Raw genomic sequence first — 26,220 nt, 5'->3', positions numbered from 1 at the left:
TTCTTGCATTTTTTTTAATTTTAGTTTTATTTTATTGTTGTGATACTTGGTCACTTAAAATTAAATTAAAATTAAATCCCTTAACGAGGAGCTTAACCTGGAGTTGAGAAGTGGCCGTCGATTAAATCAGGTATGTAAATCAAAACTCTGCCTATTTAATTTTAGCACTTCATACATTCTTCTCTTCTACTCCTAATAATTCTATAACTGCATAAATGCATTCATGACATCTTTAGGCAAATAAACTGCCTCAAATAATTAAGTTTAGGCTAAATGCCCGGTTAATAAATAATCGTGGTATTACAGCCTAAATCCGACGATATTGGCTTAAAATACCTAGTTAATTAATAGCTATGGTATAATCGCCTTTATTTCGAACAAATCTGGCTTAAGTCCAATTAATCAATAATTGCAGCTAAAAAGCTTTAATTAAACACGTTTTCTTGGCAATAAATTGCCTACATTATAAATCAATTAATCACTTTTGGCAAATAAGTTGTCTATAAGTGAGATTGATCCTTTTTTAGCGACAAATCGCTTAAATCATAAATTTTGGCTAAAAGCCTTCAATTAATCACTTTTGGCAAATAAAATGGCCTTAAATCAACCAGTTTTGACGACAATCGCCCAATCATCAATTTTTTGGCAATAAATTGCCTAAATCAATGTTTTGGCTTTAAAGCCTTCAAATAAATCAAATTTTGGCGACAATCGCCTAATTCACATCAATTTCTGACAACGATTGCTTAAATTAAATCTTTTTGGCTAAGAGCCATTAAAACCAACATCTTTGGCATCAAATGCCTAAAACAATCAATCTTTGGCAAAATGCCTAAACAAAATGCACAAAGCATACACACACTCATGCATAAAGCATCCCCATTCAAAGCCCTTCAAAGAAGGCCTATCGAACTACGTTGACTTTGATCTTCCATTCAAACAGAAGGACGTAGGCACGTTAGGGCTTTAACCCCGAGCGGCAAGTCAAAATCGCATAAACATTTTAATTGGTCCAATCACGTTAATCACCCTGCAAAGCATTCATTCATGGTTAGTTTATCAGCATGACATAGTCTCGGGATCCATCTCGGGTTTGCACACCATGCCTTAGACATTGGGATAATTAATCTAGTAACTAGGTTAATTAAAATCGGAGTCACTTAGGGTTTTTCCTAGTTTACCCTAAAATAATTAAACAAGGTGGCGACTCATACATTCACGTGCATTTCTGCCCTTAGTCACATGCATTCATATGCATTTTGATGTTCGGGGAGGGGTTCACAATCAGCAGGGATGATGATGCCAGATCCAAGGCCTAGACCAGGATCCAGCACTACCTCCATACCAGGTGGAAACGGTACGTCACCCAGCACTACACCGGCCGGTCCAGTCGGGGCCGCCGCGCCACCTGCCTCAGCAGCTACCTCAGCTCGGTAGTGAGCCGCAGTCTTGTGCGTCTTCCGCTCCTGCATTAAGTTACAGAGAAAATAATGGCATCAGTGGTTTGAAACAGTGAAAATAGTAATAACAGTAAATAAGGCAGAAGATCAGATGAGTTACCTGGGTGTACTCGAGGACCTCGGGAAGCCGCGCCTGCATCCGAGAGGCGAAGTAAGAGGGAAAGTCACCGGCGGATAGGAAATCGTTCGCTGAGAAGCCTCTGTACTCTACCTCCAAGTCTGATACGGAATGGCTACCACTCAAACATAGAGCTCGAGGAAGCATGGGAAACACCTAAGTTTCTCACATTGATGGAAGCACATGTGGAGTTGGAACCTGAATTTCCAGCCTATGGCATGCCTAGACACTCACTGCCTCTCCTTTGCGCTTCTCGCGCTCGCGCAGTGAAGGTTCGCGCTCGCGAAGTGTCGCTCGCGCTCGCGCATGTTGGAATCGAGCTCGCGACTTGCGCTGCCTAACTCTCTGCCTCTCCTTTGCGCTTCTCGCGCTCGCGCACGGTAGAATCGCGCTCGCGAGGTGTGGTCGCGCTCGCGTATGTGAAGCTCGCGCTCGCGAAGGAAGCTAGTTAGCTTATTTTGTGTTTTTTTTTGCTTTGTTAATGGGTTGGGCCTCCAATATTTCGGCCACCCTTGAATAATTAGCCTTATTTTGTTTAGATTTAGTCAATCTTTAGTAGATTTGGATTAGATATCCAAATCCTTAAGTTGTTATAATTTTGTTAGTCTTATCCTTAGTTGGTTTAGATTTGCTAAATCCTACTCCTTAGCTAACTCTAAATCCTTTAAGGATCTGGACCTCTTAGATTAGTATAAATAGCTTGTTATTTTGTAATTATAAAACACATTATTCAATCAATAAAAGAGAAATTTTCTTCTTCCATGCCTTTGGCGTGTTCATGTTTTTAGAGAGTGTGAGATTGCATTCTTCTAATTGCATCAAGAATCAAGGTAAACTTATCAATTCTTTGTGGCGTTTATCTTATTCTTTTACTCTATTATTGGTGTTCTTGCTTCTTTAAGCTTTGGGTGCCATAGAGGGAAATTTATTCTAGATCTTTGATCTCTTCCAAAACTTGTCATTGAGTTCATGAAATTTATTTTCATTGGGTTCCGCGTCAGTTTGGTATCAGAGCCAAAGATTAAGGTAAATTCTTATTTATCTTAGCTCTAGGATCTGTGTTTATTTGTTTTCTTATTCTTATTGTTCTTGTGTTTGTTTTCTTCTTCATCTTGTTTCTTTGTGTGATTGTTTTCTTTTGTTTAGTTTCAATTCGTTTTTGCTTCAATTAAATTTAGTAATTTCGTGCTTGTTTCAATTCTGGAAGTTTAGATCTTAGATCTTGTTGACTAAAAAAAAAAAAAAAAGGTATAGAAAGAAAATTTCGTCCACCATTAAAATTGCTTGTGTGGATCTTGATTTGTTCCTGAATCCAAGGGATTTGATCCTAATTCAAAGGGATTTTACCTTATTTTGTGGGATTTTGCCATATTTTGTGGGATTATTCCTAATCCTTAGGAGATTTGACCATATTTAGTGGGATTGTTCCTAATCCTAAAGGGATTTGACCATATTTTATGGGATTTAGTTATCCACTATAATCTTGTGATAAAATCCAATCTTAACTACTTGTGGATAAGATAACAAAATTAGTTGACCATATCTTTTGAGATTGAGCAAAATCTACTACAATCCTTGTCAAATCTAAGAATCCTACTTGAATTGGGTTACAATAAAAGGGACACAAGGCAGCACGCCCGTGCTTCACCTCAAGCACAACCGTACACTTTTCTGACTTCCACTTGTTGGACTAAGATCTTACACGCACGCCCGTGCTCCATCTAGCACGCCCGTGCTCTGTTCTGACCCTATCTTAAAATTGTTTTCTTTTAATTTTTCTTTGTTTGCATGCTTTGTTTTGGGTAGAATTAATTAGGTCCATATTTAGTTTGCTTTGTAGTAAGCTAAATTCATACATTATATCCTAATATTGTCTTTTAAATTCTAGTTTCCTGTTTTTTTTTTTTTTGTGTGTGTGAGCTTTCTATTGCTTCTATTACATTGTTAGGGTGTGTTTGCTTGTTCACTACACTCTAATTGATCATTAAAGTAGTGCATTGTTTATGTTCTTGTGCTACTGTCCATATCGTTTTGAGTCTTCTTTCTAGATTTTGTGCTTGCTTTTCATTGTTAAGTTTTATTCCTTGATTCTAAACGTGATCTTTGAGTTGGTTGGTTGAACTAAGATTCTGAAGTTCAATTGGAAGAATTGCAAGGAGTGATTCAAGAGTGTAAACACGTGAGGGAGTGATTTACCAAATTCTTTTATGTTTTCTCTTTGAATACTAACCATGAGTACAGATAATAGAGAGGATGAAAGTCAAATAGATGATTCCCAATTAAAACTTGTAATGGAATCAATCCAAGAACAGTTTAAAAGCTTCAACAGTTTCTTCCAAGATATGAGAAAGGGTTTGAAGGAGATTAAAGCTGCCCAACGCTCTAATACAACAAGAGCTCGTCCTAGTACTACACTAACCAGATTTCAAACAACTAAAGATGAAGAGGTCGATAATCCTAATCATTACTTTAGGAATTTGAACAATGAATTAGAAAGGGAGCAAGGAAGGAAGAACATAGATAGATATTCATTCACAAAGGATGAATGGATGACCAGTCCAAGATCATGTTCCTCAAAGGAAGTGTATGAAGACCAATGTGAAAAGAAAAAGATGAGTTTTGTAGCTGTCAATAAAGAAAAGGAGTGTAAAAGTAAAATGAGTGAAAACATGATAAGTAAAAATAAAAAGAAAGAGGGAAAAGGAAAGGAAAAACAAATTCAACCTCTAATTGTACCTTTGTGCAAAGAAGTTTGTTTGACCATCGATGATCCTAATCCATCTTTGCCAAATGTGTTTGTTGATCCTTTGCAAGAATTCGAAGTATGTGATGACCAAGAGAAGCTACTTGAGATAGTGACCTCAACTTTGAGAGAAGATGAGAGTGAGGCTTCAAGTTCAAAAGAACCAGAAAAGAATGAAGAAAAGAAGGAGGAAGAAGCCACAGGGCAAACAAAACAAATTAATAGCCCATTAGAGAGTGAAACTTCAAGATTGAAAGAACAAAAGAGTGAAAAGAGTAAGGAGGAAGGGAAAGAGGCCACAAAAGATACAAAACAAATAAATGGCCCAATTGTGAGTGAAAAAAAGAAACAAATTGTGTATGTGAAAAAGAGAGAGATCCAAAACAGTGTGAGAGAGGGTAGACCAGTCTTGATGATTCGGTTTAAGGAGTTTTTGCATAGTTTGACCAATATTAACACTTCTCCTCTACCTTCTAGTTCTGTTTCTTTGTTGCAGGGATTTCCTAAAAGTGAAGAAAAGCCTACATTGGTGAAGGAGATGCATGCTAAGGCTAGGGTTGATATGAACATAAAGAACAAAGGCTATACCAACCATGCCAACAAGAGAAGAAGACATGTTGTGTTTAAACCAGGTGATTGGGTTTGGGTACATTTTCACAAGGAAAAGTTTCCCAACCAAAGAAAGATTAAGTTTGATGAACGTGGAGGTGAACCATTCCAAGTTGTGGAGCACATTGATGACAACACCTACAAGACAGGCTTACCAGGTGAGTATGGTGTTACCATTACTTTCAATATTAGTAATTTGTTTCCCTTTAACATGGCTGCAGATTCGAGGACGAACACTTTTGAGGAAAAGGGGAATGATATGAATCCGCCAACACTCATCCATGGAGATCAAAGGAACAAAGGAGCATGGATACCTCAACTTCTAACTAAGATTCGAGGACGAATCTTTTCGAGGAAAAGGGGTATGATACGGAATGGCTACCACTCAAACATAGAGCTCGAGGAAGCATGGGAAACACCTAAGTTTCTCACATTGATGGAAGCACATGTGGAGTTGGAACCTGAATTTCCAGCCTATGGCATGCCTAGACACTCACTGCCTCTCCTTTGCGCTTCTCGCGCTCGCGCAGTGAAGGTTCGCGCTCGCGAAGTGTCGCTCGCGCTCGCGCATGTTGGAATCGAGCTCGCGACTTGCGCTGCCTAACTCTCTGCCTCTCCTTTGCGCTTCTCGCGCTCGCGCACGGTAGAATCGCGCTCGCGAGGTGTGGTCGCGCTCGCGTATGTGAAGCTCGCGCTCGCGAAGGAAGCTAGTTAGCTTATTTTGTGTTTTTTTTTGCTTTGTTAATGGGTTGGGCCTCCAATATTTCGGCCACCCTTGAATAATTAGCCTTATTTTGTTTAGATTTAGTCAATCTTTAGTAGATTTGGATTAGATATCCAAATCCTTAAGTTGTTATAATTTTGTTAGTCTTATCCTTAGTTGGTTTAGATTTGCTAAATCCTACTCCTTAGCTAACTCTAAATCCTTTAAGGATCTGGACCTCTTAGATTAGTATAAATAGCTTGTTATTTTGTAAATTATAAAACACATTATTCAATCAATAAAAGAGAAATTTTCTTCTTCCATGCCTTTGGCGTGTTCATGTTTTTAGAGAGTGTGAGATTGCATTCTTCTAATTGCATCAAGAATCAAGGTAAACTTATCAATTCTTTGTGGCGTTTATCTTATTCTTTTACTCTATTATTGGTGTTCTTGCTTCTTTAAGCTTTGGGTGCCATAGAGGGAAATTTATTCTAGATCTTTGATCTCTTCCAAAACTTGTCATTGAGTTCATGAAATTTATTTTCATTGGGTTCCGCGTCAAAGTCCTCCCGGGTCAAGCCCTCCAGCAGACACATATGTCGAGGAGGGGCATGAGGCACCCTCCGCCGTGCTAGAGCTACCGGAGTGTCAAAGACTCTCTCTCCTAGGAAGTACCGGTCGGCCCAATACCCGCGCATCAGCAGCCTCGACCGAGTGTGTAACTCGGCCACCTCCCGGCCCGGGTAGGTCCGCCAGGTCTCACAGTCCCATGGAGTCAGGGACAGCTACAAAAGAAGGAGAAATCAGTATTTGTTGTGTATTAAGATAAAAAAAGAAAAGAAGATAAGCTAAAGATTTAGAGGTTCTTTCTGTACTCACATTAGACAGCTCCCGATCATTAAGGAAGCTCCGCCAGTACTCGGGATCCTCGCCACTGGCATAAGTGTGGTGGCAGTGGGCCAGATAGCAAGGAATCCTCCTGGACTCGACGAGAGAGTCACCGCTCGGACCGCCCGGGTAGATACAGTACTCATAGGACCATACCTGCAGCAGAGAAAGAAATGACATCAGTTAGTTGGACAGTTGATAATAACGAATAAAAGGGCAAAGAGTGAAAGAATGTTACCTCCAGAGGTCGGATGAATAGCCAGTTCGACTCACCGCTACCACGGGTCCAGACATCCAGACCGTGATAGAGATGAGCCAAACCAAGTGTGGCCCAGTCGAAGGACCCGACCTGGCTCAGATCCCGAAGACATGCTAGCACCGCCGGGTCTCCCTTATTCTGGGAGGTGCATAGCAGCTGAGACGAGATAATGTAGAATAAGAAGGACCGAGCAGCCTGGTCCCTCTCCTCTCAAGTATATGCAGGAGCAGCAGGTCGGGCCTCCTCCGGCAACTCCCTCCAAGCCTCCAAGCGGGTCCTGATCCTCTCGGCCCAGAACCGAAAGACCGTCTCGTAAGACATGCACCCCTGTACGGTGTACCGGGTCTGCATAGTGACACCAAGCAAGGAACGGACTAATTGGGCCCCAAGAGTGGCCGTCTGATACCGAGCATCCAGTGGGGGAACCGGGCCAGTGAAGCGCAGGCCAGTAATCGCAGCATAGTCCATGGGTGTGAGAGTCACCTCGCCGAACCCGAATACGAAAGTATGTGTACAATCGTTCCACCGCTCCATCAATGCATATCGCATAGCGGGCGGGAAACGAGGTTGGGTGCGACGCAATCCTGCGGGGTAATCCCCGAATCCAACAGTAACGACCCGAGCTCGCATAGGAGGGTCCAGTAAATCCCAGAAAGCGGAAGCATCAGTAGCCGATCCACCCGAGCGGGCCTTGCCCAAATTAACCTGTAAGAAAAATTTTTCAATTTCAATAAATACGATACTAACAATTATTTACCTTCTTATATGGCAGGAAAATGAATAAAACCAAAATTCAGTTTGAACCATAGCTGCATCACGCAACTACAAAGTCGCGTCACGCGTCTACAAAGTCACGTCACGCAGCTTTGCCCAAGTTGCGCACTCAGAAGTACAACTGCACAGCGCACCTCAGCACTCGCGCCACGCCACTCCACAGTTGCGTCACGCGACCACGAAGTCGCGCCACGCATCTTGGTAGCTGCGTCACGCAACTGTTCAAGACTCTCCCTCGTCGACGAACAGTCCCGTCACGCAACTGTTCTTCCAAAGAACAGCTGCGTGACGCAACTGTCGAAGGTACGCAGTAGTTCAATTTCAACCTAATTCCACTATGTCTGTGTTATTTTCGTCCAATTTTCAGGGCAAAATCAAGTCGCCCAGAGCTACCAACAATCAAGTGTCAACAAATCAAGTTTTAATGCAGTAAAAGAGGGTCGATTCTAAGGTTCAAGGCAAGCTAGGGTTTCTAGCGCCTCGAACAGTTGCGTCATGCAACTGTTCATTCAAGAACAGCTGCGTCATGCAACTGTTCATGGAAGAACAGCCACGCCACGCAACTCCTACCTGCGTGACGCGACTGTTGACGCAGGCCTAAACACAAAATATAGTCTTATTGCTACAGCTACGAATCAAAAGCGGTAAAAAAAATAAAATAAAATAAAAAAAGAGAGGAAGGAATTTTTACTTACCTCGGACTGAAAGCCGCGCATCCGGCTCGTCTCGTACCTAACCGGGAACTCAGTACCCGGCGATGGAAGGAGCTGCAACGGCTGTGTCTCGTACACCGGCTCGCCATCGAACGTCGGGATATCGGGTAGGGCCCCGAGGGTCTCCATCTCCGGAGTATAGGCGGAGGCAGGGATTTCAGAGAGTTGAGACATCTTTTTCAGTTGAAAGTTCAGAGAATTCTCAATTGCTTAGGGTTTGTGATAAGTGAAACTAAATCGATTAAGAATAAACGTTACTTATAGTAAGCCAGTTGGGCCAAAGCCCACTCGACTGAGCCCAAGAAGAGAACTGGGCCCGTTATTTCTTTTCGAGCCCAACACGCCCATGCGGCCCATTTCAAAAACCCACAATGGTCCACTTCGGCAATTTGACGTCGATGTGCGGCCCGTACACTTCAGCAATCTTTGTCTACTCACCGCTGTTTTCGCCGAAAATCCCCCCGAAGGACCCGAAAACATCCTTTTTGTGATTTTTGATAAAATGTTTTTGTTTTGGATGCAGTGCCGATAAATCAGTCTTATAAACAATTTTGAGTCGCCACCCATTGTTTAGGAAATGGGACCGTTTTTATAAAAATGACTTCATTTTAAACCCAATTTTGTTTTAAGGCCAAATTATTTTAAAAGACTGGTCAGACGCACCAATGCGATTCTGGGTAAGGGAATTGGGTACGCCGGCCCGTTGGAAGCCGACGCCCGGAAAATCGGCCTCTATTATTAACCTATGATTTCTAATTTATTTTAGTTAGAAAAGCTAAATTATTTATTTATTTAAACCCAACCCAAATAAATCGGACCGAGTTCCTATTTGGAAAATTATTTAATCGTCCCAAACAAATCTAATTATCACATAACAATTATTCAAATTAAAGCAATTAAATCAAAGCAATTAAACCAAATAAATAAAAGACCCGCTCTTGCCTTATGGTTCAAGGCGGGCGACAAACTGAATCAAAAATATTAAATGGAATAAATAAATGACTCGCTCTTGCCTTATGATTAAAGGCGGGCAACAAACCGAAGAATAAATCAAATAAATAAAATACCCGCTCTTGCCTTATGGTTCAAGGCGGGTAACAAATCGGATCCAAAAATATATATATAAATTGAATCAAAAATTAAATTCATAAACTAATAAAATAAAACCATACATAATTATTACATCAATATTTAACTCATATTTTAATTTTTTATTTATTTTTAGTTTAATTATATTTTTGCATTCAACCAAAAAGTAATAAAATTCGTACGGATAAATATATAATCAGTATGATGAATAGTAATAAAGAGTGCGTAAAAAGAATACAAAATATAACTTAGGAAAATATAAAATTACCAAATATAAATAGACTATAATTTAAAGAAACATAAATTACTAAAAGCATAAAAATAATAAAAATACAAGAATATGTAAAAAAATGTTAAGAAAATTACCTGATACTCAGATTGAGGTTTGTGAATGGATCAGATCTCCTAAAAGCTTTGTTTCCAAGGATTTAAATGTGTTTTCTTTATATTTATTTTTTTTTTATTTTCTCTCTTTTTATATTTCAATTCACCTAAAATTAATATCTAATAGCAATTTCTCTTCAAAATTAATTCATAAGAATTTTTTGGAGAGAAATTTGAATATTATGAAGTGTAGTAGAAATTGTAGATTATAATTTATTTAGTAGTGTAGTGTTGAGAGAGAGAGAGAGAGGAAGGAGGAGCCGAGAGAGAGAGCCCCAGAGAGAGTGTTGAGAGAGGTAGTTATAGACAATTGGGGACGCGTGCTACAGTAGCACAGCTACTGTAGCTACGCGTTTCCCCCCTTTTAATTTTATATTTTTTTTATGCTGCACAGCTGCATCACACAGCTGCAAAGCCATGATGCAACTATGATGCAATTCCCTTTTATTTTTTTTATTTATTTGTTTATTATTATTTTATTATTATTTTTATTATTTTATATATTTTTTTTAAAAAAAAAATCCTTGGATTAAAAGACTTTTAGATGATAATGAACCCGTCATCCTCGTATCATCATTGGATCAGGCAGGGCATAAAAAACACGCGTCAACAGTTTGCCCCCACACTTTATCATTAATTGTATAAGCAATTAATGTTAAAGTGGTCCACTGACGCGCCTTCAATCTTGGGTTGAATTTGGTGATCATCTTCAAAACTCGATTTGATTGGTTTTGAAGACACCTCCGAAGCACGGTCTGTTTGGCTCGAAGGATTTTGATTTGATTGCCCTGATCAACTTCGCAATACACCATCACTAATCAGGATTTGAGTCAACTTCGAAATACACCATCATTGACTCGAGAAAAATGATCCGAACAGCTTCGAAATACACCATCACTATTCGGCAGAACCTCATTGAAATTGGCCTGATCAGCTTCGCAATACATCATCACTAATCAGGAAAAGAATTGACTCGATCAGCTTCGCAATACATCATCACTAATCGAGAAAAGAAAACCCAAACAGCTTCGCAATACATCATCACTGCTCGGTGGGACCAAACGGCTTCGTGAAATCATCACCGGTTAGTCATTGAGATTGTCCTGATCAGCTTCGCAATACATCATCACTAATCAGGAAAGGGATTGACTCGATCAGCTTCGCAATACATCATTCCTAATCGAGAAAAGAAAACCCAAACAGCTTCGCAATACATCATCACTGCTCGGTGGGACCAAACGGCTTCGAGAAATCATCACCGGTTGCCCTAAAAATTTTTCAAGAGGAAAGGGCAATTTCTGTGTACAAACAGATCTTGCCTTTGTTAAATGTTGGAGCATCACATGCCCCCATGCATTAATAATCATGAACTTTGAAATTTGAAATTTTGCATCAGGGCAAAAGATTTTATTTTTGCCCCCAGTCTGGAATTCCGTTCCGAGACCAAAAATATTATCTTTTAAGTAAACCTTGAAAACTTTATTATCATTTTCATTTCATTTTTTTTATTTTTTTTTTGTTTTTTTTGAAATTTTAGCGAATTTTCAGGTATACCTTTCCTGATGCGGTGTTGAGAGAATACTTACCTGAGGGTAATTTGGTAGATTTGGTAATTTTGCCCCATGTGTGGCGAGCCGCACACCGACTCCAAATTGATTGATTGATTTTTTTTATTTTAAATTTGCTTTGTTCCGCTTTATTCGGCTCCTGGATGCCAGTTGTCCATTTGTTATATCTTAGGATGCTTTCAACGCTAATTTCCTATCCAGTGGGGCCTATTCGCATCCTATCATCACCAAAAGCGGATGCCATCCAGCTGGTGATGAGTATCATTTCAACCTCGTGGGGCCTTTCCCCTCCTATAAGTAGGGATCCCATGCTTCATTCTTTCCTCATCCCATAGCATTTGAAATAAATTTTCTCCCATGGCTTTCAGAAATCAAGTTTCGTCTTTCGTCCAATCCATTCCTGAAGATCTATGGCAAATTCCCCCCATGAACCAACTCGCCTGGCTGAAATATTTCAAAGACGTAAAACCTGACTATGGTTTCTTATCTTGGCTCGTTACTCATTTTAATCCTAGCACCATGGTTTTCCGGTTTGAAGACTCTGAAGTAACTCCGACCTACGAGGAGATGTGTGCCGTGATGGATCATCATCCAGATCAAGACGAAACTCCGGCTTTACCCCCAGGTCCTAGGTATGTCCTAGCTGAAATTGCGGCCTTGTGTCCGATTTACCTTCCTGATGGTATAAACGTGGATCAAGGCCTTCCTTTGGAATCTTTCTTGAGCAGGGTTTTGTCCATTGATCTAGATCTCTCTTGGATTCGAGCTTGCTGCTTCTTGTTGTTGAATGTGTATGCCATGAAGAGTCGTCAACCTGGAATTGGAGATTTTCGACTTCTGACCGTTGTTCGTGACATGCAATTGTACCATCATATTGTCTTCATGATGATCATGGGAGAGACAATGTGTTGGGTCAGGGATATTGCCCTTAACATCTCCGATTTCAATGTTCATCATCGCGGTTGTCCATTGCTATTGCAAGCATGGGCTCTGGACAAATTAAGCCTGATTCCTCCGGTCCCAGCTCGCTTAATCCCAACCTATGGACCTGCCATCTTTCAATCTCGGTCTCGGAGACACTTCGATTTTGGAGATAACCCTACAATTCGGTGGACTTGTCCTTGGTGGAGGATTAGACTGGTCACGACCGGAAGTATGAACCTCAATTATGTGTTGTATGCCAGTCTAGACCGTTCCATGGCCTATTTTCCCGACAGGATCAGCCGTCAATATGGGGTGATACAGTGTGTGCCCAGAACCCATAACTTCGAGAGTGGCCTGATAACACCGCATCTGTTGACCAATTTGGCTGACCGTTGGCAAAATCGAAACACTATGTATTTAAATGAAGGAACGGTGCAGGACACCGTGACACCCGCATATGCCAACTGGTTCTTTACCCCATGATGATACTAGATTCTGCAAAGATTGGCGTCCGATGATGGCCCCTGCTGGAATAAATATTGTTGTTGCTTTCTCTGTCTTCTTTTCTTTTTTTTCTAGTTCCTTGTATTCCCGGGCCATGGGCTCCCAGTAATGTATCTCCTTTCTTTGAATTAATGAATCCGATGGTTCTGCCTTTATTAATTTCCGCTTTCTGCATACAAAGACAACAAAAGACAACAAAACTTTTCTTTCGAAATTATTTGTTGCGTTAATCATTTGGGCCTCCTGCCCCTGGGTTAATAAAGAAATGCTCATAAAAAATGAATCATTATTTAAAGACAGAAGCTTTACACTAGGAAACAAAAAGAATGGGGTGACTATTTTATTACCTGCACAGATTAAACAAAAACAGTATATGCAACTTCTTTGTGTATGCATGAACCTACATGAGTACTAAGGTTTTACTCATGGTTTTATTGATCCTTCCAAGGAAATCACTAAGAAGATGGTGTTCGTTCTCCTGATCAATGTTTTAAAACAATTCAATACTTAGGCAGGACCAACAGCCAGAATGTTTTTGAACTAGTCCATCTTGATCAGATAAGCAGAGAGGAAGGTCTTGTATTCTTTAACCATGTCCCCGAAACAGAAGAAAGAAAGATTTTGAAATTCAGACCCTTTATTAATCTTACTTCTATCTTACTTCTTTTCAACATTATACAGAAGTTAAGAACTTTTATTTTAATACAATGGTCATTCATCCTAACTATTCATTTATCTATTCTCCTTCAAGTCAAGTTGATGACATTGAGCAACTAATCACAAATCTGTCACGAACGCATGGCATAGATTTCACATTTAAACTAAGCACCACGCGTTAATCCCAAAATTTTTATTATCATTTATTATTTTTTATGCTCTAACTTTTGCCTAGACCGCCCTTTCGGGTTTTCAACCTAGCGAGCCCATTTCTTGCCTAAGCCGCCCTTTCGGGTTTTCGATTTACCCCCTTTTTTTTTTCTTTTTTAAACCGAAATCATCATTTCAGATATAGAATCTCTTCATTTGATCCTGATTGACAATCCGATTGACAGGCTTCCCTTCCATGGTGATTAATTCAGCGGCACCTTTAGCTAGTAACTTTCAAACTCTGAATGGTCCGTGCCAGTTGGGTTTGAATTTCCCACCAGGATGATTCTGGGCTTCGTGATCCAACAATCTGATCAACACCAAATCTCCATTTTTTAAAGCCCTCGGATGGACTCGTTTGTTGTAGAAACGAGCAATTCTTCTCTTTCTTATCTGATCCTGGAATCGAGCATTCAATCTTCTTCCATCTAAAAGTGCCAAATCCTCATATCTTTTCTTAACCCATTCTTCCTCGGTCAGACCAACTTCTACAAGAACCCTGAGAGATTTCTTTTCGAGTTCTATCGGTAACACTGCCTCCATCCCATATACAAGTTCAAAAGGAGAAGCTCCATTTACTGATTTGAAGGTAGTGCGATGCCCCCAGAGCGCGAAAGGAAGCTTCTCGGCCCAGCTTCTGTATCTTTCGCACATCTTAGACATGATTCTTTTAATCTCCTTATTCGCAGCTTCTACTGCACCATTAGCCTGAGGGCGATAAGGAGAAGAATGGTGATGCTCAACCTTATATCTATAAAGCAATTGACCGACATCTGCCTGAAAATGAGAACCATTATCTGTAACTATGTGATGGGGAACACCATAGCGACAGAAAATGTTCTGTTCAATGAATCTAGCCACATGTTTGGCGGTTAAGGTTTTGTAAGATTGAGCCTCGATCCATCTAGAAAAATAGTCCACTGCAACCAATATATACTGATGACCGTTCGATGCTGCTGGAGAGATTTTGCCGATGATGTCTATTCCCCATGCGGAAAAAGGCCAAGAAGGAACTGTCGGATGGAGTTCAATAGTAGGTAAATGGCTTTTATTATCATGATATTGGCAAGCTTTGCAATGACGTACATTGCAAACACAGTCACCTTCCATCTGCGTCCAAAAATAACCTTGCCTCATGATTTTTCTTGCTAAACTCATGCCGCTCAAATGAGTACCACAAACTCCTTCATGAACTTTTCTCATTATGTCTTCTCCTTCCTTTTTACTCACGCACCTTAGCAGCGTCCCGTCCCCAGCTCTTCTATAGAGTTCACCATCGGCCAGTACATAATTCAGAGCCATTTTTCTGAGAACTGCACGGTCTTCTCTCGTTGCATCGTCAGAAAAAGTATCATCTTTCATATACCTCAGAATATCCGTAAACCAGGGTTCTTCCTCCGACTCCACCTGATTCACAAAATGTTCTTGATAGCAGGGGATATTGGCTGCGGTAATGATAAATGGCTTTTTCGGCACTTTACTCAAATCCTGCCAAGCTGATGCTAAGTTTGCCAAGGCATCCGGAATTCTATTGTAGGTTCTTCCTATATGAGTGAAAGTGATCTTATCGAAAAGTATTGCATTCTTCAACAAGTATTCAACATAGGGCTTCAATCTCTCTTCTTCTACTTTCCATCTCTCATTGGCGTGTTCAATAACCAATAATGAATCCCCTATCACCTCGACTTCCTTAGCATCGGATGCAAGGAGAGCTTCAATTCCCATGATGCACGCTTCATACTCGGCCATGTTATTAGTGACCGAAAACAACAATCTTTTGCACATGGTTGTGACCTCGCCATTAGGTGCTTCTATAACAATACCAGCTCCGGCTCCATTTCTGTTGGCCGATCCATCGAAGTATAACTTCCAAACTCCTGTTTCAACACTCAGCAAGTGTTCATCCGGAAACTCCAATTCCCATGATTCTTCATCTGTTACAGGGTTTTCTGCCAGGAACTCTGCCACAGCCTGACCCTTGACCGTTTTCTTCGTTACAAATTCTGCATCCACACTAGACATCTGGATTAACCACTTAGACAGCCGTCCTTCTAGAGTAGGCGTTTTCTGCAGATACTTCATAGGATCAATTTTGGAGACAAAAGTGACCCTGAAGGAATCAAAGTACGGCCTCAACTTCTTTATTGACCATACTACTGTCATACATGTTTTCTCTACCATGTTGTACTTCTCTTCGATAGGCAGTAGCTTCTTGCTAATGTAGTAGATGGCCTTTTCTACTCCAGCAGCGTCCGGCTGAACCAACATTGCCCCCACTCCTACATCCTCTATAGATAAATACAGGATCAGAGGTTCTCCTGGTCTAGGTGGACTCAGTACTGGTGGATTCATCAGATACTTCTTTATGTGTTCAAAGGCTTTCTGGCAGTCCTCATTCCATTTAACTGGCTGATTCTTCCTCAGTAGCTTAAAAATTGGAGCACAAGTAATGGATAGTCTTGAAATAAACCTGCTAATGTACTGAATTTTGCCCAAGAAGCTCCTCACCTGACGTTCTATTCTTGGCGGTTCCATATCCTGAACGGCTTTTATTTTGTCGGGGTCGACCTCAATCCCGTTAGGTCCTACAACAAAACCTAACAATTTCCCTTTCATTACTCCAAATACGCACTTCTTGGGATTGAGTCTCAAGTTATACTGCTTGACCCGTGCAAAGAACTTCTCCAGCATCTCTGCGTGTTCTTCCTGTGTTCTTGTCATGATTACCATGTCATCTACATATACTTCTAACCCTTTATGGATCATATCATGAAATAATGTTGTAGCCATTCTCTGGTATGTTGCCCCGGCGTTCTTCAATCCAAACGGCATCACTTTGTAGCAAAAAGTTCCGAAGTCCGTGGTGAAGGCAGTCTTGTGCTTGTCCACTAAGGCCATCAGTATTTGATTGTATCCGGAGAATCCGTCCATGATGGAATAACATCCCATTCCGGCAGCACTGTCGATCAAAACATCTATGTGTGGAAGTGGAAAGTCATCCTTAGGCGAGGCTTTGTTTAGGTCCCTATAATCAACACAAACCCTTATTCTCCCATCTTTCTTCAACACCGGGACTATATTGGCCAACCATTCCGGATAATGTACTACTTCTAAGAATCCTGCATCCAATTGCTTCTGGACCTCGGCCTTGATCTTATCCTGCCATTCTGGTCTGACCCGTCTTCTCTTCTGCTTCACTGGCTTCATATTTGGATCAGTAGGAATGAAGTGCTCTGCTATTGATCTGTCGATTCCTGGCATGTCAGCGTAGCTCCAGGCAAATACCTCTGAATTTCTCTTGATGCATTCTTGAAGATCCTGTCTAAGTTCAGGTTTAAATTCTGATCCGATTTCGATTATTTTAGGATCTTCTGTGGTGCTTAAGTTAAATGCAAAATTATGCAATGCATTTATGTCAAATATGCGTGTGGTATAATCAATGCCATGAACATGACAATCAGGAAAACAAGAAAACAAATAGTCAAAGTTCACTTCCATTAATTGAAATAAAAGAGGAAAACCATCCATATTGTTCTCAAAACAAGCATCAGAAAAGCAAAACACAGGATTAATTGCCTGTTCAATACATTCATTACAAGTATCTTTTATTGCCAAGATCACTTCATCCTGATCCGTATCTCCTTCATCTTCCGGGGTAGCTTCTTTCTTGGTCTCTCCGTGCTCTATCATCTTCTCCGCCTTCCTCTCTGCCTCTTCGGCATCTTCAGCAGCTAGAACAGACTGGAGGATCCTCGCCTTGGCCTTTTGCTCTTGTACAAGCTTGGAAGCTTCATCCCCAATCCCCAGAAAGTCTTCGAACTCGGATATCTTCTTCAACCAATCAGATTCAGTGCTTGCTTCTGTCATACCTACCATAAATTCGGTTCCATCCACGAGCTGTTCCAAGGAAGGTTCGGGCGACTTGATTATCTTCTCCTCATAATCAGTCATAAATATCTCCAAACCGGGATAGGTTTTTCCTCTACTTTGAAATTCTCCCTCAGCTTGTGGGACAAAGAAGATATGATTCATATTTGGCCCTCTAACTGGAGACCGAATCTCATACTTTTCCTTTTTCCTGTTCTCAGAATATCCCAATCCGCGCTTGTCTTGCTGCCTAGATGCGGATGAGAGAGGCTCAAACCTTCCTTGCAGTTCCCGACCTAAACCTCGGCCATACTGCCATTGCATTCTCTTCATCATCTTCCTAGAGAAAGGACTCATCCGATTCACTGCACTCTTGCTCTCGGTGGTGGGCGTATCAATTACTGCCACCTGAAATCCTGATAAGGGGACCGCCAACTCTAGACCTTCCACTGTAGCCACATTCAGATCTTCTTGGGCATTAACTATCACCACGTCCGTACCCCATGGAATTTTTACATTTCTGTGCAGAGTGGATGGAATTGCACCCAATGGATGGAGCCAAGGCCTACCCAACAAAAGAGCATAATTGGCTAAGATGTCGAGCACAATTACGTCTACCCAACTTTCCACAGTTCCGGTGGATATCTTTGCTTTAAAGGTCCCTTTCGCATTCCGCATAGTATTGTCATAAGCTTTGACCACCATATTTGATGGCTCAAGCTCTGACTCTTCAATCTTGAACTTAGAAAGCATCTTCAGCGGGCACACGCACAATGCTGATCCATTATCAACCATAACATTCCGGGTATCTCGTCCATTGACGGCAATTTGAATGTACAGTGGCTTACAGTGGTTTCTTCCTTCCGGTGGGAGGTCTGAGTCAAAGAAAGTGACTTCACCGATTCTACGCTGGAGCACGTTGATCATATCAACACTCTGGATCCGAGCCGGCACTCTGACAAAAGTCATGGCTTCAAGCAAGGCCTCTCTATGTTCTTTAGATGCTATCAGCAAATCCCATATTGAAATGTCTGCTCTGGTTCTTTGTAATTGACTCAGCACCGAACTAGCGGTCACTCCACTAGGTATCTTGTTTTGACTGCTTTCTCCAACTTCAACAGTCTTCTTTTGCCCTTTTACTACCTCTTCCTCTTTCTTTTTCTCTCTCAGCTCCTCTCCGCCTTTTTCTGTCACCTTCTTCTTTGCTCCATCATCAACAATCTCTTTTCCCTTAGCATGCATACTGCTCTCGGGGTTGTATACTCGCCCACTGCGGGTCAAGCTCTGAACACCTACTTCATTCACTTCTTCTTCACTGCTATAGTACCATTGTTCCTCTTGGTCGGTTAAGCTCTTTTGAATGGCTAGCTAGAGTTGCTCATCCTCATCTTCCGGCACATCACCCACTTTCACTGTAATGCTTTTCTCGATTTCAATCTTCACTGGCACCTTTTCTTCTTCATCACTACTGCAATCGTCCCATATGTTCAACATGGCGCACATCCGCTCTTCCCATTCTGCTTCCGCTAACACAAACTCTTTCGGTAAGCCACTTCCTATCGCATTGATTGATCCACCCGACTGAGACTTATGGGGCGGATAGTTATACTGGTATTGGGGAAGCGGGTTGTTCTTAGTGCTGGGCTTGTTCTTCTCTGAAGGCTTGGTAATTTTCCCGCTGTCAATCAAATCCTGGATATCGTGCCTCAATTTGAAACATTCGTCAGTCGAATGCCCCTTGCACTGATGATAATCACAGTTTCGGTCCATATACCTCCCACGCACGGGCTTAGTCAGATCGACTGGCAGCTTCGAAAGTACTCCATTCTTAATACATGACCTCAACACTATGCTCAATGGTCTTCCCAAATCAGTGAACTCTCTTCTGGCTCTTTCATTAACTGCCCTTACTATATTACTGCTCCCTGACTGATTCTGGTTACTACTTCCAGCATTTCTATCACTATAGGAAGTTTGATAATTGCCGAACCCTCTGTTCTTCTTCTTTTCCTCCTTGTACAGCTCTTCTATATTCAAACCAGCTCTTTGAACTAGAGCAAAATCAGTGAGAGGTTGGGCTAACATCCTATCTTTGAAAAAGGGTAACAAACTCCTACAAAATATTCTGATCAATTCCTGGTCCTTCGACCTCGTCTGGACCCTGTACAGCTTAGTTCTCCACCTCTTGTAATAGTCGGAAAAACTTTCATCTTTCCCCTGTCTTAGGCTCTCCAAATCACACAAACCAAAATCGTCACTTTCATCAGTCTTGAAGTGCTTAAGAAAAGCGGTTTGCAACTTGACCCAGTTCTTCTGAATCTCCTCATCTAGACCATCATACCACCTCCGATAGTCCTTATGTAGTGTTTGTGGGAATGCTCGTAAAACATCCAATTCATTATAACGGTTCATTTGAGCGACCCAGATGAATTCAGATAAGTGGGATCTCGGGTCATTATCTCCTTCAAACAAGGTATGCTTGAAAGTTTTGAAGGAAGTAGAATTTGTGGGACTCAGAACATATTCCGTTACATGGAAATTGGTAACAGGGTCCTTCTCTTTTGCAACAGTCATTTTCTCAAACTTATCTTTTAGTTCGGCCTCGAACTTATCTTTTAATTCGGCAAATTGCTTACTTAGATCGTTCTCCACTGGAGCAACATTACCAGCAGATGCTTGGTGACCCGAGGTGGGTTCCAGAGACTCCCTTTCCTCCACTACAAGATGATTACTTGAAGTGGGCGGAAGCTGATTCTGGGCCCTATCTTGGGCAAGGGCAGCAGCTATTATCTCAGTGATGGTCCTTATCTGGGCTGGAGAGAAACCTGACTCATTCACAATATTATCACCCATCTCAACTAAATCTGAATCAAAAACCGAATCCGGCGAATTTAAACGATTCACAGGACTAGTTGGAGCAGACTCGGGGATTGGGGACACTCTGACCAAACGTTGACCAAGGCGTCGGTGCCAAACTCTCAAAGTGATTTCCCGGGAAGGATCAATTCTGACTGATAGAGAGAAATACCTGAGTTAAAGTAGGTTCTGCATGTATGCATGGGAAATAGAAGCATATAGAATGAGGAGTGCAATTCTAATGTGCTAATGATCGGTATGGAAGTAAGATCTCGATTTCGACAACTGGATCCAAAATTCGGCATGAATAAAATGATAATAACTTATTTTGTATTCAAACATTTATGGCATTATCTATCGTCAACCGTTCCTTTTGGATTTTACGGTCAACTATTTTCTTTCAAGTCCCTAACTTTTGCCTTGGAATGAAAGAATTTCCAAGCGGGATTTTTTCTTCATATCCTCACTTTTTGCCTTGGAACATATGGTCCCAAGCAGGATATCATTTTGTTTTGTAATCTCTTGCTCACTTATTTTCAGATAATGCGAGAAATGTGACAATACAAAGGAATCGCAACCCCTTATAATTCCCTTTTCTTTTGAGTATTGATTCACTATAAGTGATTGCATTATATTATTCAAAATGAATTTGAGGTCCAGTCTCAAAATCAAGGTCAAATGTCCATACTGAAAATCAACTCTTATTAATGTATGGCTGAAACAAAAAGTATTACGTGGTGCATGAATGTCACAACATATGTACAATTTATAACAAACAGGGGAACGGGAGTTGGGAAATGCATGCCTTCCAACCTTATTGCTCCCACACACTGATTCCGTTGGTATAAATTCCGACATCTGTTTCCTAGGAATTGGTCTAATCTCGACAACCAACAGGGGGTTTTGAGATTGACGATACAAACTCTCGGAAATGAATGCGGCATAACAACAGCAGACAGAATCGGGTGTACCTTAGAGGAAGTAACTAAGGTTTTTCAACTATATGCATTGGCTTCAGTCTTATTGGGCTTAACAAAGTCTGGGTTCCGCAAACAGGATTCGGGCTTTGTTGGGCCTACTCCTTTTGACGCACCTTTAAGGTACTAGGCTTGCGGTTGGTAGTAATGTTAATTCTCGGATGGATGCACCTAAATCGCATGGTTTAGGCTAGATCCACCGTCAAACTTAACACCAGTACCGAAGGGTAGCATGGGTAGAATGAGGTGAGAAGAGAGAAATGCGGTATGAATGCAAAAAATCCTAGAAAGAAAAGGAAAGCAATTAAACATATACGGACGATTAAATAATTTTCCAACGGCTTTCTAACCATTTTTTTTTTTTTTTAGAAAAGATAGGTTTTAGAGTTAATTCCTAATCACAACCAACTAATTAAAAATAATCGGGGATTAGCGATTGTGTCCCCAGCAGAGTCGCCAATCTCTTTTCGCCGAAAATCCCCCCGAAGGACTCGAAAACATCCTTTTTGTGATTTTTGATAAAATGTTTTTGTTTTGGATGCAGTGCCGATAAATCAGTCTTATAAACAATTTTGAGTCGCCACCCATTGTTTAGGAAATGGGACCGTTTTTATAAAAATGACTTCATTTTAAACCCAATTTTGTTTTAAGGCCAAATTATTTTAAAAGACTGGTCAGACGCAACAATGTGATTCTGGGTAAGGGAATTGGGTACGCCGGCCCGTTGGAAGCCGACGCCCGGAAAATCGGCTTCTATTATTAACCTATGATTTCTAATTTATTTTAGTTAGAAAAGCCAAATTATTTATTTATTTAAACCCAACCCAAATAAATCGGACCGAGTTCCTATTTGGAAAATTATTTAATCGTCCCAAACAAATCTAATTATCACATAACAATTATTCAAATTAAAGCAATTAAATCAAAGCAATTAAACCAAATAAATAAAAGACCCGCTCTTGCCTTATGGTTCAAGGCGGGCGACAAACTGAATCAAAAATATTAAATGGAATAAATAAATGACCCGCTCTTGCCTTATGGTTAAAGGCGGGCAACAAACCGAAGAATAAATCAAATAAATAAAATACCCGCTCTTGTCTTATGGTTCAAGGCGGGTAACAAATCGGATCCAAAAATATATATATAAATTGAATCAAAAATTAAATTCATAAACTAATAAAATAAAACCATACATAATTATTACATCAATATTTAACTCATATTTTAATTTTTTATTTTTTTTAGTTTAATTATATTTTTGCATTCAACCAAAAAATAATAAAATTCGTACGGATAAATATATAATCGGTATGATGAATAGTAATAAACAGTGCGTAAAAAGAATACAAAATATAACTTAGGAAAATATAAAATTACCAAATATAAATAGACTATAATTTAAAGAAACATAAATTACTAAAAGCATAAAAATAATAAAAATACAAGAATATGTAAAAAAATGTTAAGAAAATTACCTGATACTCAGATTGAGGTTTGTGAATGGATCAGATCTCCTAAAAGCTTTGTTTCCAAGGATTTAAATGTGTTTTCTTTATATTTATTTTTTTTTATTATTTTCTCTCTTTTTATATTTCAATTCACCTAAAATTAATATCTAATAGCAATTTCTCTTCAAAATTAATTCATAAGAATTTTTTGGAGAGAAATTTGAATATTATGAAGTGTAGTAGAAATTGTAGATTATAATTTATTTAGTAGTGTAGTGTTGAGAGAGAGAGAGAGAGGAAGGAGGAGCCGAGAGAGAGAGCCCCAGAGAGAGTGTTGAGAGAGGTAGTTATAGACAATTGGGGACGCGTGCTACAGTAGCACAGCTACTGTAGCTACGCGTTTCCCCCCTTTTTTTATTTTTATTATATTTTTTATATATATTTTATTTTAAAGTAAGGGAAAAGCGTGCTACTGTAGCACGCGTGCTACTGTAGCACGCGTGCTACTGTAGCACGCGTTTTCCCTTTTTTTTTATTTTTATTATTATTATATATTTTATATATATTTTTTTATGCTGCACAGCTGCATCACACAGCTGCAAAGCCATGATGCAACTATGATGCAATTCCCTTTTATTTTTTTTATTTATTTGTTTATTATTATTTTATTATTATTTTTATTATTTTATATTTTTTTTTAAAAAAAAAATCCTTGGATTAAAAGACTTTTAGATGATAATGAACCCGTCATCCTCGTATTATCATTGGATCAGGCAGGGCATAAAAAACACGCGTCAACAACCGCATAGGGGGGAGAAACATCAAATTGCCCAGATTACCCTCAGGTAAGTTTTCTTCCAACTACTGTATTATAAAGCGTATATCTGAAAATGCAGATAACAAAGAATGGTGCGTTAAATTGTTTATACCGAAATTTTTGTTAAAATTTTTTGCAAAATAATTAAAGTTATGCCTACAAAGGTGGATATTTTTGGTCCTAGGCCGAAATTCCGGACTGGGGGCAAAAGTATAACATTTTGCCTTAATATGAATCCCTTTTCATAATTAATGCATGGGAACACGTGACGTTCCAATATTTTCCTAACAAGAGGCAAGATTCGTTTGTGTACGGATATGGCTCTTTTTCTTCTGGTGAACAATTTTTCAGGTCAACCGGTGATGGTTTTTCGAAGCCAATAGGTCTTTCTGATTAGTGTTGGTGCATTGCGAAGCTAATCAGAACAATTTTAATTTTCGATCAGTGATGATGTATTGCGAAGCTGTTCGGGACTTCTTCCCCAGTCAATGATGTTGAGTTGCGAAGTTGACCAGGGTAAAATCAACGTCTCTCGAGCCGATCAAACCGAGCTTTGAAGACTTTCTTATCAAATCAACGTCTTTCGGGCCGATTAAACCGAGCCTCGAAGATGCCTTTTCAAAACCGACTGGAGTCGACAAAGCCGACCAAACTGAGCTGAGTAGGTGGCCAGATCAAAGCTCTTCATGCCGATCAAACCGAGCTTTGAAGACTTTGTCATCAAATCAACGTCTTTCAGGCCGATTTAACCGAGTCTCGAGGATGTCTTTTCAGATTCAACGAAAGCCGACAAAGCCGATCAAACCGAGCTGAGAAGGTGACCAGACATTCAAAGCCCTTCAGGCCGATCAAACCGAGCCTCGGAGGTGTTTTCAAAGCCAATCAAACCGAGCTTTGAATTCATTCACATGTTAGATGGAAACCGACGAAGCCGATCAAACCAAGCTTAGGAGGTGACCAGATGATTGATTCAGCATCTTTCCAAGCCAATCAAACCGAGCTTCGGAGATGATTGCCTGATAGAAGGCGCGTCAATGGACCACTTTAACATTAATCGTTTATACAATTAATGATAAAGTGGGGGGGCAAACTGTTGACGCGTGATTTTATGCCTCCACCTGACCCGATGATGATATGAGGACAAGGGATAAGGTATCACGATGAACCAGAAGTGTTTGAACCACAAATTGAACCAAACCGCCCAAAGGTGCCTAACCCGTGTTAGGGCTGCGTCACGCAGCTAATACCTGCGTGACGCAGCTAAGAGCGTGACGGCACTCTTAGCTGCGTCACGCAGCTCTAACAGGACTGACACTTCTGGCGCGCGCCCGTGCAATGGCCTGCACTGTTTGTATGGATACGCGGCAACTGTACGAAAAGTAAGTCGCGTTACGCGGCTTATGGCTGCGTCACGCAGCTTGTGGACGCGTCACGCAGCTTTTACCTACGTGACGCGATTGCTCTGTTGCTCTAGCCATATAAATACAACATTTTACAGCAAAAACGGGACTTTTTGACACTTTTCTCTCATTTTCTCTGGACTTCAATATTTTAAGCAGAGATTTTTGATTTACGGCTAGGGTTTCTTCCCCAAGAACTCAAGTGAGTAACCTTGAGGAAGATCAAGCCATTAGATATATAGATTGAAAATTAAAACACAAAAAAAAGAGGAAACAAAAAAAGAGTAAAAGAGAGAAAAGGAAAAAGAAACGTTTATTTTCCTAGAACTTGATAACAAACACCTCTGGGATGGTAAAGCAGTGTTCCTAAATCAATCAAAGTGTATGCAATCCTCGAATCTAAGGGTAAGGTAATCATTTAAACTTTCTCTTTTCATTTTTAGTCATTTATTTGTTAAAAATCTCATTTTCCTAGTATTTAGTTAGTTTGGTATTGGTTAAACATCATTTTGCCCATTTCTGAGCATTTCTGAGTTGTGTTAAATCACTGTTAACAAAAATAACACGTAGAAAGGTAGTTTGAAAGGTAGTTGCGGACCAGAGCAGTCGCGTCACGCAACTACTACCTGCGTGACGCGGCTGTTCATGTCCAAAAGTCTTTGATTCGGGCTGGACCACCTGCGTGACGCGGCTATTCGCATACTCAGTATATTTTTATTCTCATATTTGTATTTAATGCGATATCTTGAATAAATAATCAATAAAGTTGAGGGTTTGGAATAAGTCATAAACAGTTCCGTCATGTAGGTAGGAGTTCCATCACGTGACTGTTCTTCATAGAACACCCACGTGACGCGACTGTTGTAAGTGCCACTACGAATGATAGAGTTCCATCACGTGACTGTTCTTCATAGAACAGCAGCGTGACGCAACTGTTATGAGTTCCAGAATGAAAGACAAGGGCTGCGCCACGCGACTGTTCTTCCATAAAATAGCTGCGTGACGTGACTGTCTCCCATTCCCAGTTTATCTTCATTATTTTATCTTAATTTTGTTTCATTAAGCAGATTTTTTTTAATCTCAATCCGGAAAATGATCAATAATGGGCAAATTGAGTCTTAATCAAACCAAATCAATTAACTATTGGTGATTATGAAATTTTCTTTAGAATTTGTTTCTTATTGTTTATTGTTGGTGTTATTATTAAACTCGGTTTGTGGCCCGCCTTTAACCATAAGGCAAGAGCGGGTCT

The sequence above is a fragment of the Jatropha curcas genome, chromosome 4 (assembly GCF_041381405.1).
Source record: "Jatropha curcas cultivar XTBG-Jc1 chromosome 4, XTBG_Jcur_1.0, whole genome shotgun sequence".
NCBI classification, from domain to species: domain Eukaryota; kingdom Viridiplantae; phylum Streptophyta; class Magnoliopsida; order Malpighiales; family Euphorbiaceae; genus Jatropha; species Jatropha curcas.
Note: the sequence above shows the minus strand (reverse complement) of the source record.